Below are 14,890 nucleotides of genomic sequence, written 5' to 3'. Positions count from 1 at the left end.
AGTGACTGTAATGGGGTATGTGGTGGGGACTTGATAATAGGGGTGTCTAGTAACCATAATGTTGCTCAGGTAATTGTACATTAACAGTACCAAAAAAAAAAAAAAGACATCTGTGGGTCTCCATCCTAGTTCTGGACCTATTAACTTTCTATGACTATAATTAACAGAGAGAAGGAGAGATCAGGTAGAGAATGCTGTGCCTTAATCACAGGTCACAAATCCATTTCAGAAATAAGAGAGGATGAACAAGGTCTTGGCATATCGAGAAGAGGAACCAGAGAAGGGAAAAGAGGAGACAGTATATGCCTTCAGGGGGGAAAATAAAGTCCTGGAGAGAACAGAGAAGACAGGGAATTGCAACAAGGAAAGTTACCAAAATAGCCAAGTAGGAAAAAGATGGGCACATTTAATTCAGGTGCTGGAGGCCTCTGGAAGGCCAGTCTTTTCATATGTGTTCCTGGTGGTAGAAAGACGTTTCAAATTCCAGCTTGGCTTCTGTGGATAAAATGAGAGTTCCTGTGGCCAGGATTCTCACCTGGCCCTGGTTGACTAGCTCACTGCACACCTGTGGGCAATACATGGCTGTTGACTCTATAAAAAGAGCTCCGCCCAGTGCTCTGGGTGCAACACGGTGGCAGGGCTGCAAGGCTGCAGGAGAGCAGAGCAGAGGCTGGAGTGGTGGCAGCACCGAGGACAGAGGCCCAGAGGATGGCTGTGTGAGACGACTGCCCAGAGGACGGCGGGGCAGACAGAGGGGCCCAGAAGCAGAGGCTGGCTTGCTACATACAGACTCGCTCTGAGTGAATGGGATTCTAGTGACTGACCTGCCACCTGGAAATAAAGTTGGGTATAACCCTTTCACCCCAAAGGCTGTTTTGCTGTCAATATTTTTGGTCACACTGAATCCATAGCGAACTTGCCTGGGGCTGAAACCCATTGGCAAGACAGCCTCTTTCTAACTGTGTGGCTTTGGATAAATTACTTAATCTGCAGATCTTCATTAATAACATGGGAATAATAGTACTCAGTTTTTGGATTGTGAAGAATGGAAATAATACTGGTAAAGTCAGTCTACATGTATAAATGATAGTTTTACTTCATTTTTCCCTTATGATGTTTTTTATCTCCTTATGATGTTCTTTATTCTCTGAGAACAACCCTGGGAGGTCTTGATAGGAACCAAAAGCATAAGAAAATTGAGTCACTAGACACCATGGGAAGAAGAATTCACATCTGTATTTTCATGACTAGGCTTTTTCTTAGTTCACACTAGCTTCACCCCACAACCCTGGTGCTTTAGTTTACTAAGCACTTCTGTGTGCATTAGCTCCCTTAATCCTCATACCAGGCTGCCTTATACAAGCAATATCAATTCCTTCAGGGATAGGAAACCAGTTCTTTTAAGTACCTGCAGAAAAGCACATAGCTGATGTAGGGCCAAGGTAGGCTCCCCAGCACCAGGGCCGTCCTGAGCACTTTCCTAAGGTGAAACTAACCCTGTGGGTTTTGACTGGGAAATGCTAGAGGGGGATGCCATAGAGTGGGGGACAAGTATGGGTTTTGATGTCCTATAGATCTGGCTTCTAATAGCTCCCTGCTGTGGGACCTTAAACAAGCTAGTGACTCCTGATGGGCCTAGGTTCCCCCTAGGGTAATTTGGGGAACCGTCACCTGCTTATTGTGAGTACTAATGAGACATGAAAGTGAGGAAACTGTCAAACTTTTATTATGAAACCAATTCAGAGATTTTAAGAGACTTGCCCAAGGTCATCAAACTGGACCACTACTCAGGTGAGACTCGGCTCTGGACCCTTCACTCCTCGCCTAGAGTTCCGTGGTAAAGGCAACGAGGAACTGCAGAAGCCCTGAAGCGCGGGAACTGACGCCGCCCGTCCCTGCTCAAGCTCCGCCCGCCCCGCCTTCGGCGGCCTCTGCTCCGTCAGGGGGCGCACGCGGAGGCCACGCTCTAGCCCGTCGCGCGCCTTGCCCCTAGCCCCTCTCTATGGTGGCTCGGGCGCCGCGGAAGCGGAGGCGCGCTCCCGGGAGGGGGCGGGGCCGCGTGAGGGGTGGGAGCGGCCGGGCAGGAGGCTGGGGCTTGGGTGCGGAGGGCCAACTTCCTGGGGCCACCAGTGAGGATGTCGCCACCGCCGCCCGGTGCCCCTCAGCCCCGCAGACGACGCCGCTGCGGAGCCTGGAGCCCCCCTGCCTGAGGCGTCCGCGCCCCGGATCCGGCCCTTCCTCCCGTCTCCTCCCAGGTGCGCAGCCGGCGGGCGGCCGCGGCAGGTGAGGCGGCGGTGGCTCTGGGATCCGCGGGACGCGGGGCCTGAGGTGGGATCCTGGGAGAGGCCGGGGTGGGGGACGCTGCTCGGCCCGAGGTCTCTCCGGGCTGTGGTCTGGGGGCGCCTCGTCTGTGCGGGGCGAGGCCTGGGACTCCCCTACTTCGCTGGAGGTCCCCGCACCAAGGCTAGTCCGGTCCCATTACAAGTGCCCGCGAAGCATTACACCTGTGGAGGCAGTAATGGCAGACCTGTCTCATCTCCAAACGCCTTAAGGACCAGCAGGTTCTGTTGGCGTGGGGAAAGATACCACTTTTCGGAAGAGGAAACTGAGTCAGGTACGCCGCGGTCTGCTTCCCCCTATAAAGGAACTGGCCTGTTCCTGCTTCGTGGAGGAGCCCTGAGGGCTACTTGGAAGAAGGGGGCGACTGGAGTTTGAAGGCTTAATGGAGAAGTTTGGGGATGTTGTTATTGCCCCCAGGGTCCACTGTTCCCTCATTTGGGAGTTGTCCTCTGTTCGGTTGAGATGTTGTGAGGTCGCCAATGGCCAAGACGGAGAGGGAAGTGGGGCCTCTCTGCAGCTGGCTGGCCATGAGACCGTTTGACCAGGCATGGGGAAGTATGGCTGGACCAGGGGAGCCAGAGCGTGGCAGGCCTCTGCTCAGAGCCTGATTTCAGGCTGACAGAAGATATAAAGAACACATTTTCTTCTTTTTGTTGGTCTGTTATTTGTTCTAAGACAAAAAACTGCCTGTGTAATCGAGGAGTGCACCATCATGTTCTCCCAGTCTATCTCGGGAGAATTATTGTTAGTTTGGAAGTAGGGTTTTACCCACAGCTATCACTTTGCACCCTGGCCAAAGGCCACAGTGACGTGATAAAGTCCTCAGGTGCATGTGGTCTAAGAAAGCAGTTCCTTATACAAACCTTTTACAGGTGATTTGGAGGACAGAGAAGATTTCTTGTCACTCCTGTTGCTACATCTGTTTGGGGAGTGTTGTGGTTTTCCTAAGGACCGTTCAAGTTATGAAATGTGGCCAAGGCTGTCCGTTTATTAAACCATTTTTCTAGGAATGGGAGTAGGCAGGGGACATGGTGATGGGCTGAGTTTGTTTGTATACAGAGTTCTAGGATTGGGAGCTGGAGTGATATTCCCTTTCTGTTCTGGGATTTCAGTTTTGACAACTTTATCTTTTTTTTTTTTCTTGATTGCATTCTTTCACAGAGTAGGAAATAGATGATGGCAAGCGTTACTGAAAATTTATGGCATATTTCCTAATAATTCTGGACTTTAGTGTACAACTCAAATTACAGTTTAGAGGTGTTATTTTCTTAAGTTTGAAAATTGTAACAACTGCAGATTGATGTGGCAGGGCTAATTTGATTGCTTGAAGAAAATTTTCATGTAATCTAGGACACACACATTTTAATATCTCCGTTTAATTACAAAGATCAGCCCACTAAATATTAAAAACTTTAATATTGCTCAGGTAGACAGCTGTTATCCTGACTCTTTACATTGTGATCAAGGTTTATAAATCCTCTAAATGGATTTAATTTAGCCAGTTGCTAAAATGATGCCCACAAAAAGAAAGAGTTGTTCTCAGAAGGGTTAGAAATTAGTTCTCAAACTTTCTCATGGCCTAGCCAGTTGATATAATTTAGCCTAGCACTATCTAACAGGAATGCCTCTTTAAAGGCTCTTAAAATAAGCAGTAGGAAGATAATTTTCAGTTACTAGCATTTAAGAAGACAAAACAGCCACAATAACCAAAAAGGGCACAATTTCTTCCCTAATTATATGTTCGTTATGATGTTTAATACAGCTACACCCATCTGTAAGAGTGTTGTGCCTAGGACCTTCTGAAAACACCTGCATAGACCAAAGATGTGTTAGGGGATTAATTCCACCTTGGTGTTTTATTCTTAAAATAGAACCTTTAATACTCCTATTGTTTTAATGGTAAATTAGAGACATATCAAATTTGTACTGGCCATAGTGTTTATGTTTTGGGAGGAAAGTTGTAACGGCTGCATTTTGGAATCTCATAACCCCTCCAGTACAAAGCTAAATTATAATTCAGTGTTTAATGAGAATATATAGTTTAAATTGCTGTTGGTGAAGTCTCCAGGGAGGACCTGCTCCATCATTACTATTATTGCTTAGTAATAATGACTGGTTATTATTTTTGGTTGGTTACTGGTTATTATTCATAGTGGTTATGCTTACATAAGAAAGATTTGGGCAACTGTAACGACAATCTTGTTATAACCAAACACACAAATTGCTCTTCCTTCAGTAGGAATATGGTATAATCACTTTCTTGTTTTGTGACTTTATATTCACGGAATTTTTAAATCCTAAAACCAGTTGGGCTCTTAATAGGGCATCCTGTTATATCGCACATGAATGCCGTCCAGATTGGTAGGAAGCATCAGCCTCACCTGTTGAAAAACAGTTTTCACAGTTTCCAGGATTTATCAGTAGCCATAATCAGGACAGTGGTTTTATCTAATCCTATAATGCCGTTCTTTGTTTAAGCGGCTCTTTCCTCTTCATTAAGACTCATGAAATCTGCTTTCTCCAGTTCAGGTTGAATATTCCACATTTTTTATGCATTTGGGCTTGTTAACATTTTGAATTGGAATGAAATAGCTGGTTAAGAGAATCCTGTGTATTTTGAAACATTTTCGTTTTTCAAAGCAAGCATAAAATCTGCATTTCCTCTTGGCAGTGGGGAGGTGGGGACAACTCTTTTAATCTGATAGAAAAACAAAAGCTGGTTTTTCCAGCTTTTACCAATCTGAAATCTTAACCTTTCCTTACTTTCTGGTTTTGCCAGTACAGTGACTAGTTGTGAATGATGAACCAGAAGCACTGGGAGATCCTGGTCTCCTGAGTCATCAGAAGATGTCACCTTGTGTTAAGAACAGCTGTAGCCTTTTTAGCCTGTTTAAGTGCAAGCAGTTCCCAAAAAGCCCCCCACTGTTTGAAAGATTTGGTACCTAGCAGTTTGCAACTGAGTCGCTGAGGGGGCTTCTTTAAAAATACAGGTTTCCCAGTCCCACCTCCTGGAGATTTTGATTGAATGTATTAAGTGATGACCAAGAATCTGCATTTTAAAAGTCACTCTGACGTGTATTTCTAAAAAGCTCCCCAAGTGAATCTAGTATGCAGCCAAGCTTTAGGAGCCCCTGTTGCATTGCACTGAAATTCTTTATAAATTGGTTGCTCCTTTAAAAGCATCATTATGTTATCCAGGATGTTTGATTTGCTAGAATAGCCCATTTCCTAATCCTGACGGATAACAAAGAGCTTTTATAACTTCTATGTAAATTGCCTTACAAAGAGGCCCCCTCTGCTGTATTATCTATCAGGAGTCATGAGGGAGGGTTAGTTAAAGTAGCTTCCTGTATTTCCTGAGTGGACAAATGCATGATAATGTGGAAACAACTGGAAGCCTGAATAGGTAGTTGAATCTAGTTATGATCACTAGATAGAATAGTTGGATAGGAGAGATGCCTGGGAATTCTCTGTAAGTAGGCTTTAAAAATACAGTCAACTTGGCAGATGTTTCATTTCTACATAGCCGAAGTGCTCATTAAAAATGGATGCTTAATAGTAACATTTAGTCACAAGTCCTCTGTTGAGTTCATGGAAGGAAGAAAAACTGAAATACAGAACCATTTGCGTTAAAACAACTGGGGCACTAAATATTTTAGGGAATAAATGGGAAAAGCCTAACAATTTAGGAAATAGACAAACCTGGCTTTGCATTCCTGCTCCTCCACCCCCAGAGGGGTACTACTTTAGATACCTTACTTAACCCCTGATCTTCATTTTTTTCATCTGCAAGATAAATATAATACCTGGTAGGATTGTTATGGATTAAAAGAGAGAAAATATATATTCTTGTACATTGTAGGCAACTCAATGTTCTCTTCTCCCACTTTCCCATAGGATTTTTATTCTGTAGGCTTAAGATGTCTTTCTAAATCTAGCCTTCTCTATAGCTCTTTCCAGGGATACCTACTCAGTCAGTTCTTCTAGAAAACCTGAAAGAGTGAAGACTAAAGTTAACAACTAGGGAACATGAGTAGGAAGAATGAACTATAGGACCCTTAAACTTTTTTTAGAATGAGTGGAGTGTAGGCGTACATCCAGAGTTACTGTCTGCGGGAATAAGCTAATAACATTATCTAGTATCCAAATTCTGCCTTATGTCATACAAGGGTGGTAGCCTGGCCGCTCAGATGAGGCTAGGAGGCTTTGAAGGTGGCCCCATTAATTAGCCCCTGACATCCATTTCTTTCCTGATACTCCTTTCTCCCTTTGGTCTCTTTTGTTTCCTTTTCCCTCTTTCCTCCCTGTCCCTCTTGCAAACTGCCCTTCCTTTGGATTTGCCACTCATGTCACAATAATCTCAGGCCAGGCCCTTGGAACTCGAGGCTTAAAGAGGTTGCTGGATGCTAACACCTGTCTCCCAGCTAAAATGAATAGGCTCTTTTGTGGGCAGGATGTTCAAAAAGCTGATTAGTACAATACTGGCTTAAAGGACCTATTAATGATAGAGCATATGTAAATCACAATGATTTAAAGCCACTTTAGAGATTTGTTTCTTACATTGTATATGTACTTTTATATTGAATTATGATGGTTGAATTTTTACATCTACACCATGACTCTGCTTATTGCCCAAACGGGCTAATTTTTGTCATTTGATTGGGAATCATTTATATTCTAAAGAAGTTTGTACCCTTAAGGGCTTTTGTATTGTTCAGCAAAAGTCTAACTAGTGTGTAAATACAATTAAAATTTTGTTCACTATGCTGCTGACATAATTAGTTTAATTTCTGCTCCTTATATATTTCTTTTGGCATCTGGGAAATTAAAATACTAGATGTTGCATAAAACTGCTTTTTTGAGGGGGTGATTTTGCTGTCAGTTGAATGAACTTAGGCTCCAGGGTACATTTTTTAAGATGTCATATTCAACTTTCCTGGAATAGTCTCTTTCTCTCTATGGAATTAATGTTTTAAGACACATAATTGGTTATTTAAGCATTCAGAAGACACAATGTTTGACCTTTATCCCGTTGTTATATTTTTTCCTACATCTCTTTTGAGGAGATGTATGTAATTTTTGGAAACCCGTAAGCATATTACAGTTACATGAGCACATGAATTTATGCAAAGACTAGAGAATGGAGTAGTTTTCTCTGATAAGCTGTATTATTTAATTTCTTCCCCACATCACTGCTCTGTTCTTTTTAGATTATAGCGTTTGCAGACCAATGTGAAAGTGGAACGGCTATGATGCCTGGCAAATCCTTTCAGTGTTTCTGTGATACTTTTCACAGAAATGGCGCCAGTCTTTAGGAAGAGAAGTTGCGAGAGAGAAGGAGACTTTACATGTAATTACTTTAATCCGCACTTAATTTCCTACAGGATTCTTGGGGAGATTCTCACCAGACTGCTGAATTCATGGAGTTGTGACCTACCTAGGTTTCTCTCTCTTAAAGTACATAACTTTTTTTTTTTAATAGAAAGTGACCTTGGTTTGGTAATTTCTCTATTGTACTGTATAAAATACAGCAGAACCTTCTTGCTTTCTCAGTAAGCCAATGTCAGCAGTTACCACTCAATGTGCTGAATTTGAACTTTTAAACAATTTTGTGGAGCAAGTGTCGCTTGGCTAATTTTAAAGCTGCCCCTCTCCAGTGCTACAGGTTAAGCCTGCAGCTCCTACTTTAACATTCGTATACCTTTTCTAGAATTGTATGTTGTAAAGATACGGTTTCTGTAATCTCTGGGTTGTGGAGTGTTTGGGGCACCTTGCGGTAGCTATTTCTTTCCACCACGCCAGTTCTAAGAGTAGGGGAAGCCCACCCCCAGTTGAACTACTTGGATTCACTCTGATTCACTGAAACGTTTTAACCATCTTGATTCTTTTTAAAGAAATGCTGCCTAGTCATCCTGAAACTTACAGGAAGTTAGACCAATTGGAGTCTCTCTTAGCCTCTGAGTGGTTAAATATAATTAGTTAGTAATCAGCACCATTGTTTACTTGAAATTGCTGGATTGGATTGAAAGACTTGGGGAAAAAAGTTTTTCCTAAGTAAAGGAAGTATCCTCCACTCCCACCCCATATTTTTTTTGTTTTATTCTTTTCTTTGCTTTAGAAAATCTTTCCAATCTTAGTCCTGATCACATGCATACAGATTTATGGCACATGTATCAATATGCTTTATTCTAAAACATATAGGAAAGCATGTTGTCCCTCCAGCATTTTCTGTAAATCTGCCCTTTTTTTTTAAACTTTCATAATGATTAAAATATTCTCTGTTGACTTCCAACATTTTCCTAGATCTTGAGACAGTGGGTCCATAATTATACTCCCTCTTGACCATGCTAAATTATTATTTCACATGGTGTGGAAGAATATTCATCTGTATAGGGGAAAAAAATCCCAGGGCAAAATACCTTTGAAACCGAAATCACTCAAAGGGAGAAATAAAGTGGGAGAAACCCTCCTTACAAGCAGTCGTTCCACAAGTCTCTCGCCCACTGCAGAGGAGAGAGCTCCACCCAACCTCTCTGGTCCAGATAAGCCCTGGCTTGCCCATGTAGAGATGGACTATTTCTCTCCACCCCTTGGAAACACCTATTGATGTGGAGATGAACTACGGCCAGGTGAGAGATTCTGGAAATAATGCAATTTTACCCACATCATTAGACCATAAATCTTTATTTGAAAGTACTGGACAAAGGGAGTGTTCTGGTTTGGGAAAGAGGGCGGGCGGAGTGTTTTCTAGGGCTTTAGCAAGCAGGAGTAGGTCAGCTGAAGTGCAGGTAGTTTGAGGGGTCCTTAGTCAAAGATGATTCTCGGAAGAGGAAGAAATTGTTTTTGCAGATAAGCAGCCATTGTTTGGGCAACTTGGATTATATGGAGGGGTGAAAAGGAATAGTTCGGGGCTAAAATTTTGCAAAAGGGGCATAGGGAGGGAAGGAATAACAGGCAGTAGGACCTGCCCAGTCCACAGTGGAAAATTCTCAGTTCTACAGGTTCTCTGACATTTGTCTACCTCTGTTTCTAGTCTTTGGACAAGACTAGATTCAGGTACCATTCTTAGTCATTTTCTAATATACTGATAGAAGAGTTTGCCTAATCATTCTGTGTCAGAGCTTACGTTTACCTTAACCAGTGTTTGCTACAGCGGGTAGGGAGAGGGCTGTTATAATACTCCCAGGAAGCTTGATAAAGGTCACCCCACCTTCCCTTTTACCCTTGCCATATGGTTGGGCCCAGCACTCCCAGTGTCTCTGAATCATCACCCTCATGCCTGTTGATCTAGTTGAGTGTTTCTCAACTCTGGACTGTTGACACAGTTGCAGACCAGCGTGCTGAATAGTGACAGTAAACCAACCAATTAATGGGGGACATAAAAATGATAGTAATTCTGCAGCTTCGTCTCCCGATCATATTCATCAGATTCATAAATTTTATTTATTTGACAAAAATTTTTATATAGCACATCAGCATGTCTCTTGTACTACTACCAAATACTTAAAATGAAAGTATGTTGCCAATTATCTAATTTGCTCTTTGTTGTGATACAGGCTGTCCACACCTGCATTGTTGTTTGTAGTAAATGCTCATGACTAGCAGGCTGAAATCTTTCTCCTTGTCTCATCTTTTTAGAAACAACACAAATGTAAGAATAAGCCATTAGTTTTGAGAGTGATTGGTACAAAATCAAGGGTTCTGAATATCGTGTCAAGAAAGCATTTTTTTATGCCATAGCATGTAAATGTTTACATGTATTTTAATATACATGTACTCTTCTCAACCAAACATCATTTTTTTAAATGGGGAGAACTTGAAATTTGTTACTGTGTATTACAGATATATAAAAGCATATGAAAATGCTTTCTGTAAGTTTCAGTATACTGATTTAAAATTTTTTTCCCAAAATAATTTATTAGGGATTACACACAAATTGTGATCTCTTTGGATTCCTAAAGGCATTTTACTATATTATATATTACCCATTTCACATTTTAGCACACATCAGAATCTCTGGGTGTGTGTAAAAAATGTAGTTTCCTGATTCCTAGCCCAGACTTGATAGAATCAAAGTGTGTGAGAATGAAGCTGGGGATTCCCATGTAGTTTACCTACAGACCACATTTGGAGAAAGTATTACTCTAAGAAGGAACTGCACATTTCGATAACGAGGAGGAGGAGGATGTAGATGTTGAGAAACTCTGACCTTAGTGGGCTGCCTTCATTCTGCAGAGGAGGAATTTAAGGCACAGAGAGGAGACCGAGACTCACCTGTGGTCTCTAGCAAGTTAGTTGGCTCTTGCCGAGCAGCAGTGAGGTCTTTTGACTCCTAATTTAGTACTCTTTCTGTCAGATGGTACCATGGAGCATACCTTCTTATTGGTTGCTCTGATGACTTTCAAATCAGAAGCTATGATAGGGCGAGGGAGCTTTGGTTGTTTCAGAACCATAAATAACTGAACTGGTACTTCAGAGTGAAAAGTTTAGTGCCCTCAAACCATCTGTGGTCAAGGTCCAGCTTTGTTAAGATTTTTTCCCCCAGTCTGTTGCCAGCTAGTATTTTTGTAAAGTACAAGGCAAAGGAGTTACCAGAAAAAGCGTGCACTTGGGTGCACAGCAGTGCACACTTACGTGGACTTTTTTTGTGTGCTTATCTCGACGTGGAGCGCCACAGAGAGTTTGCGACTGCACACTTTGAATAGCATTGTTCTAGGCCGTTCTGAGGACATCTTAGGAACTTGATAGCAGGGGTCCTTGATCATTTTCTTAATGCTACCTATCATGAAAGCAACTAGCTGAGAACTCCCATTCTTACTCAGGGAGAGATGTTCCATCACTTTGTGATTTGCTAGATAAGAGACAAAATTTTAATACTTGGGGATTAGCTGAGATACTCTTACCTTTAATATTTTTAAGAATAAATTGATAGAACTTGCATTGGGTGTCTCTATCAAGAAGGATATTTACCTCTTTTGACTAAACACTAGAAAAGAGGTTAGTCAAAGTCTTGGCTTGTAACTATTCACGGCTAGTAAAGATGCTTAAAGGTGGGAGACAGAAAATAAAATTGGGGGCTGTGTACTTTCTTTGAGGTCCTCAGTTTGTGCTGGCTTTTTAGAAGCCTTTTGTAAGTAATCTAGGGACAAGCATTATTTTGTGTGGCTGTAATGTCAAAGTGAGTATTGCTTTGGAGCAAAAATCTCACCATGCATGTTTTGCCTCCTGGATTAGTTGCTTAGTTAGATGAAATGTCAAATTGGATAGATTATTGGAGCTGTTATTTTGGTGGTTAAACAATAATGGAACTGTTTTGGTTGTTTGCAAGGAACACTGCTCTCTGTGTCTGGACTTTGCGCTGGAGAAAGTTTCAATTGTTGAGAAGCAGTACTAGTCAGAAAATGCAGCTTCTGTGTCTCTTAGCACAGCTGTCTAAATTACTAGCTATTCCGGGGCCTTTGGACAAGCATTGTTTAACATTTCTGGAAACAATTTATGTTTCTGAGTACAAATGTCTATAGTTGTTCCCTGAATAGTTGAGAGACTTAGAAATGGAGAAAGGTGTTGCATGTGTCTAGGTTATTCAAGATGCTTTTTTCTTCACATCTCTAAAACAAACTCCATCTTTCTAACTGGGGTGGGGGAAGGGTGTGGCTATTATGAGACTGTTGGCTCTCTGGGCCTCTCTTTTATAGTTAGCGCCTATTCAGTAGGATAGCATGTTGCCAGACCATGTGCCAATACAGAGGACTTTGGTTATTGTAACCTTGGTTAGGAAAGAAAGATGGGCATCCTGAGTGAGGGTACAGATGTTCTGAAAGACTCTATGTTCTATGTGAAGTCTTGAATTTTCACTTTGAACACTTCATTTGGTGAAGGATATAAAACTGTCTTGACAGAACAGTCCCCTTTCTAATTGAAATCATATGTTGCCCATGAGAGCTTGGTAAGAGTTAGGCAGGCTCAGCAGGATTTATTTCATTCATTCCATTGTGTCAGATGACACTGTTTTCTGAATGAAATTGTATGTATTCTTTGGTGAGAGTTAGGGGAAGGCTTATTCTCATCTAAAAGTATGAGAGAATTTTGTCTAAGATTGATCAAAAGACTGACAGTTCTTTTACTGTGTGATACTTCTCTTTATGCCATATTTTATCTGTATAAAAATTTCCAGCAGTCACTGTGTGCTTACTGTGTGCCAGAGACTTTACTATGTGAACTCATTTCATCCTTCCAACAACCCTAAGAGGTGTAGGTGCTGTTATGTGTGTGTGTTCCACAGATGGGAAAACACTGCCCAGACAAGTCAAACAATGGTCCTAAGGCCACAGCAGTGTTCGAAGGAAACCAAGTCTGACTGTAAAGGCTGAGCTCACTCACAGCCACCAGGGTAAGATGCCTTAGTGCTGTTAGCTCATCTTTTCAGAGTAGGTCTCTAGAAATCGGTTCCAATTCATACAATATGGGCTTAAAATTATCCTTTTTATAAATGGATTTATAAATGTGATTTTAAAATGATACTAGCAATACACATTACTTGCTTTACCAGCTTGAGTTCTGTTAGCACAGATTGTTTAGTTTATTCCTAATTGTAAGATTATAATTGTATTTGATACGTAAGTTAGTCACCCTTAGAAAAGCCTATGTAGCTAAACAGTGAAAGCATTGGATTAGATAATTTACTGAATTTATTGGTGGTTTTTAGTATTTCAGTGTTTTCTTTTTTTGGAGTCTTCATATACTATTCTGTATAGCAACAGTCCATTTCCTTTCTATTGATAAGTAATATCCTGTGGAATAGATGTTTAAGAAAAGTAAGTTTTTAAAAAACCACTCACCTGTTGAGGGGCGTTTTGATTGTTTCCAGTTTTTGGCTATTAATGGATAATGCTATTATGAACATTTGCCTACTCAATAAATTGACTTCTACATAACAGACATGTTAGTTCCTGACAGGGCCTCCTGTTGTCATAGTGGAATAAATGACAATAGCCTGCTTTCAGTAAAAACCCTGATCAATAGAAAAAGTAAAATTTTGTTCTCTGGTTTGGAGACTTGTGTCCTGCTTTCAGTACATGTGAGGGCCTGTGAGGACTGGCTTGGAGAATCACAGAGAAAGCATCATTTAAATTTTTTCCCCTGAGCTCCCCCTCACATTTTGGAGGCTGCTGCTGAGACTTTGGTAAGAAAAACTGTTTGCAGTAAGAAGCCTGTCAGATGTGTGGTGCCTACCTGGTAACTACATCTTTCTCAATTTATTTTTCTAATTGCTGTGGTTTTTAGATGCTTTTGATTTCAAGCAGGACACTTTTGGCTGGATGTTGAGTCAAAATTGCAGTGAGAATTCATTCTTCCTGGCGTATTTCTGCTGCCTTCTGTTTCATTTCATGTCTCTGGGGGTGCTCAGATAAAAACACTGGCAAGGATAGGGCACAGGTAAGCCCTGAAATGTATTTCAGGTGGTAGGGTCAGCAACTTGTCTGTGCTTGAAGAATCTTTTTTTGTTTGTTTCTGGCATAGGAGGGACTGCAAAATAATATGAAACGTGCTCTGCTTTACAAACTTTTCACCATCCTTAGTTCCCCATAGTGGTTGGGCAGTTGAATTGAATATAGTTTTATAGTCACACACATATCCCCATTCCCCCATCATCCCTAATCCTTGTCAACCAGTCATCTGTTATCTATCTCTGTAATTTTATGATTTCTGAAATGTTATAGAAGTGGAATCATAACAGTATGGAGCCTTCTGAGATTGGCATTTTTCACTTAATGTGATGCCCTTCATCCAAGTTACTATGTATAGCAATAGTCCATTTCTTTCTATTGCTAAGTAATATCCTGTGGAATAGATGTTTAAGAAAAGTAAGTTTTTAAAAAAACCACTCACCTATTGAGGGGCGTTTTGATTGTTTCCAGTTTTTGGCTATTAATGGATAATGCTATTATGAACATTTGTCTACAGGTGTTTGTGTGGACACAAGTTTTAATTTCTCTGGGTTAAGTGCCCAGGAATACAATTGCTGAGTCTTAATGTAAGTGTATACTTCATTTTTTGAAGAAACTGCCAAAGTATTTCCCAGAGTGACTATACCATTTTACAGTCCCACCAGCAATGTATAAGATCCAGTTTCTCTGCATCCTCACCAGCATTAGGTATTGTCATCATTTTTTATTTCAGCTTTTCTAGTAGGTAGTGTACCTGGTTTTTAAGTTCATCAAATTTCTTAGTGACAGGTTTGACTCACAGAGCAGATTTCGGAGTTGTGTGTTGTTAGCCCTCCGTGTGGCTTTGCCTACGTACAGTGTTCAGTAGTCTGTTGACTTGCTTTTTCCCCCCACCATGTTTTTCTTGAAGGAGGGGAGACTTAGCTAAGACTAACCAAGTAAGCAGGAACTATCAGCATGAGACTAACTCTCTCCCTTTACCGTGTAGTACCCAGTACAGCAGTGCTTTTAGCACAGAGCACCAGTGTAGGGGAATGAGCAAACAGTGCTATCCCAAAATTATGACTTACTGGCTACTTTATAAGCGTGCTTCAATGAATTAG

At 41.4% G+C, this 14,890-nt stretch overlaps 1 protein-coding gene across 6 annotated transcripts in view; it reads left to right on the top strand.

Annotated features, from left to right (window-relative positions):
* RFFL (ring finger and FYVE like domain containing E3 ubiquitin protein ligase) overlaps nt 1-14,890 on the top strand; it is an 85,585-nt gene that overhangs the window by 7,733 nt on the left and 62,962 nt on the right. For 2 of the 6 annotated variants that reach the window (XM_057501167.1, XM_057501166.1), the window contains exons 1-2: nt 2,114-2,283; nt 8,850-8,969. The exons of 1 other annotated variant lie outside the window; for it this stretch is intronic. The gene's annotated coding sequence lies outside the window, so the exon portion shown is untranslated. Of the gene's footprint in view, nt 1-2,054; nt 2,284-8,849; nt 8,970-14,890 lie in introns of those variants that run through there. 3 more of the 6 variants (XM_036927875.2, XM_036927874.2, XM_036927873.2) reach the window with 2 other exon arrangements.

The sequence above is a fragment of the Manis pentadactyla genome, chromosome 4 (assembly GCF_030020395.1).
Source record: "Manis pentadactyla isolate mManPen7 chromosome 4, mManPen7.hap1, whole genome shotgun sequence".
In the NCBI taxonomy this organism is placed as follows: Eukaryota; Metazoa; Chordata; class Mammalia; order Pholidota; family Manidae; genus Manis; species Manis pentadactyla.
The sequence above is the reverse complement of the archived record's forward strand: the minus strand, read 5'-3'. Positions and strand labels throughout refer to the sequence as shown.